The sequence below is a fragment of the Arachis stenosperma genome, chromosome 2, assembly GCF_014773155.1.
Source record: "Arachis stenosperma cultivar V10309 chromosome 2, arast.V10309.gnm1.PFL2, whole genome shotgun sequence".
NCBI lineage: Eukaryota > Viridiplantae > Streptophyta > Magnoliopsida > Fabales > Fabaceae > Arachis > Arachis stenosperma.
In genome coordinates this window covers 69,612,997-69,616,668 of record NC_080378.1, presented here as the reverse complement: position 1 = coordinate 69,616,668, position 3,672 = coordinate 69,612,997, and the positions used below count along the sequence as shown (strand labels likewise).

The 3,672-nt window shown below is 31.9% G+C and overlaps 1 long non-coding RNA gene across 2 annotated transcripts; it reads left to right on the top strand.

The window, feature by feature from the left end:
- The first annotated feature begins 204 nt into the window (after positions 1-204).
- On the top strand, positions 205-3,309 carry LOC130963729 (uncharacterized). 2 transcript variants are annotated; one of them, XR_009079854.1, is made up of 8 exons: positions 205-291; positions 744-810; positions 1,388-1,456; positions 1,541-1,612; positions 1,758-1,783; positions 2,013-2,081; positions 2,249-2,494; positions 3,059-3,309. It is a non-coding gene; the product is annotated as an uncharacterized LOC130963729 (long non-coding RNA). The 2 variants fall into 2 exon arrangements; XR_009079853.1 differs by lacking the exon at positions 205-291 and having other exon boundaries at positions 571-810.
- The last annotated feature ends 363 nt before the right edge of the window (positions 3,310-3,672 follow it).

Sequence of the window (3,672 nt, the reverse complement as noted above, 5' to 3'; positions counted from 1 at the left end):
TGATCTTGTTTTCTTAAGTTATTGTGATCATTTTAGTTATAGATCAACGATAGCTTCAATTTGATGGCGTATATGAAATAGCATTCCTTTCTATCATTGAACATTTTTGTTCCTTCAAAGGAAAATCGAATGTTGACTATGTAATAGTTTAGAGGAACTTAGATCTCTGATTTTGACTTCACTCCCGTACTTTATTCAGAGGAACTTAGACCAATTAGAAGCATTATCTAAGAAGCTAAAATCCAAGACACTAAGGACCGAGGCTCCTTCACAATCGATAGCTACAACAAGGTATGCTTTCATTATTGTTGGTTCTATTTATTATTTATTTATTACTATGTGTTTTTGTTCAACCACCTAGACGCTAGAGTTTAGGCAGCATGTAAATAAATTTGAGTATCTTATGTTTAGTTGGAGTGCAATGAGCTATTAGAAAACTTTCTCTCCAAATGATAGATATAGTTTATAGTTGTTCTCAACTAATTTGGGTCTGCTGCCTGGGTCCTGGCATGTTAATGCATCTGATTATGCATTTTCTTGTTAATAAAGGTCCAGGTTACTTAAAAAGATACATAAATAAGATACCACTATGTCTCTTTTGGTTTCCTTCTGGCCCTTTTTAATGTAGCAATAACTTATTTTTACATCTTGTAAGGACATGTGCCATGTGGAAATCATCATAAAGTCGATGATGATGCATCGAAACTTTTATGGCTATATTATAATTTCTCATGTGTTGATAGGCTCCTTGCTCGTGAGGGGATAAATGCAGAGCAACTTGCAAGGGACCTGAAGTCATTTGAATTGAAGGTACTTATCTTTAGATGGCTTTATTGCTTAATTCAATCAACTACTACTATTTGCTAACAACGTTCCTCTCTGTTAAAATATAGACAAGATCAGTTCAAAATGATCACAACTTAAATATTTATCACAACTTGAATCCTTGGAAGCTTCTTGGATGTCGAAATTCGGGAATGATCAAGCGCGGGAAGTTCCTCTGATACAAATCTGTTAGACCTAAAGGCCATCTTGCCATACTTATTTATCTTTTTGAGAAGAATAGGAAATACCCATCAGTTATTTACAAGGCACTGAGCAAGGGGATTTAAGCGCTGTTGCTTAAATATCTACGTAGCAATATGACTATCAGTTATTATCGCTATCCTGCCTTTTATTGCTTAATAAAATTTCTTAATTTAGGAATTGAAACTTGAGAGGACCAGTTCCTGATTTAAGCAGGATACCCCACCTTCTTTATCTATAAGTTCCATGATCTAATTTTCATGTAACATAAGATTTTGTACCATGTGTAGTGCTGATAAATAGAGACTAGAGTTATGTAGTCTGAAAATGTTTTACTGACTATTATTTATAAAAATTTCAGAGACGTCAGTTCCAATCAGTTGAATGGATCAATTCCTAGCAACAAGCTTTCCAACAACCTCACAACCATGTAAGGATCTATTTTGTGTGAATATTTTTCCTTGCACACATAATGTTTTTACTTTTAGTTTCTGATATCCACTAATATATGCAGTGATTTATCGAACAACAAGCTTACTGGAACTATTCCATCCTACTTTTCTAGTCTTCCTGTTCTTCAAAGATTGTAAGTTTCTTTCTATTTAGCATCCTTTTCACACATTTTACCTTGAATTGCTTAGTAAGATATTATTTCTTTGGAACAATCATGGCATCATGATAAAGTAGATGAAGACTTTCAAGTTTTGACTAAATATCATCTTCTCTGGCAGGTCACTTGAAAACAATTTATTGAAAGGTAGTGTTTCTTCCACCATTTGGCAGAACAAGACTTTGAATGGCTAAAAATTTATCTTGTAAGATCAGAAGTGATGAATTCTACAAATTTTGGCCACTTAGATGTGTATTTGGGAGTGTTTATCTATGCTTTTCATATTTTTTTTAATGTTGTTGACATTTTTCATGTTCCTTTTTATAGATGTTATCGAAATTTCTGAAATACTAAGCATATGTTTCTCATCATGCAGGGAGTTGCAAAACAATAGCCTTACAAGCATATCAGGCACTACTGATATTCCTCCAAATGTCACACTCTCGTATAGTTCTAATACACCGGCTATAGATCTTTTTTATGCTTGTTAATTTTATATATATATATATATATATATATATATATATATATATATATAGTGGTGATGAGCATTAGATATGATCATTTATAAATTACTTGTCACATTGTAATGCAAAAATTGATGTATTTCAGGCTCAATGGAAATCCTCTCTGCTCAAATAACAAGTCCTTGGTTCAATTCTGTGGATCTGAGACTGCTGACAATAACACAAATGGCATTGTTTCAACAAATTCCAGCTCATGCGTGCCCTCCTCCTTTCGAATATTCCTTGGACTGTTTCTGTGCAGCACCATTGCTTGCCGGTTATCGGCTGAAAAGTCCTGGATTTTTGGATTTTCGACCATATCGCTATCCTACCATTTTTCCAATTCCAATAGGTTGGTGGCAACGGTTGAGAGAATCAAATCCTTTGTTGATTTCAATATAATGCTTTATTGAAAGATCAAATTGCATTCAGATCGCTTCACTTTGATTTTGGGAAACCTTTTTCTCATATTTTTTTGTCATAATTAACAGATTTTTTTGAGTTTGTTTTTATCTTTTGAGCTCGTTTGAGATGGAATAGATAGAAGTTTAAGGGAATTTGCTGATAAGTGGAGATATTATTAGGCATCAGAAACAACATTGAATGTAGAAAGAAGGTTTTCTATTCTGTAGATTAGAATATTGGGTTTGAATGTGTGATTTGCATACATATTGAAAAATTAGAGAGATTGGTAAGGGAGGCAAGAGAAAAATCGTTGGATAAGGAGTTTTTCCATAAGCTTATTGCTATAGCCTTCAAGTGAGTTTCACTTGTTTCAGTTATTGTTTAGTTTTACCTTAAGTTAAAGAACCAAGTTTTAAGCTTGTATATTTTTGTGTTTCAGTTATTATAATATTAGTTTTTTCATCTAAAATATTATTCATTGATGCATGATTTGTCTTATTTGGATCTTCAGGGGGATCACAAAAAATTGTTAAAAAGGACAAGAGAGAGTTTCTTGTGTTGAAGAGTTGCTTGTGAAGTAATTGCTGAAGTTGAATACTATTTGAGGTTGAAGGTGAAGCGAAGTTGCGGAGAAAAGTTGAGGATTAAGTTACAAGTACAATTGTTAGCTTTACATATTTGGATTAATTTACAATTTTTTGAATTTACATTTTATGGATTATGACTATGTAAAATTTGTCGAATTCAACTTTTGAAATACATTGTTGCTATTTTTGTAAAATTTGTGGGATTAAGTTTAAATTTGTTGAAATATAATGCCATTTATTATTTTGTTGGTATACACAAATTATTATTTAGAATAGAAATATTTTTTGCAATATTTAATAAAAGAAAGTTTTGATGTTGGAGAGATTATGATAGTTTAAAACAGTCATTAAATACAGGAAAAAACTGTCATATGAATAAATAACTTAATAACAGTTTCAAATCGAAAAACTATCACCAAAAATATTATGACAGTTTAAATAGTCACTAAATATGCCTTGAAACTGTCATAAGAACTAGTAACTAGTGACGGTTTAAAATAGTCATGAAATATAAGGAAAAACTGTCACAGGATTTAGT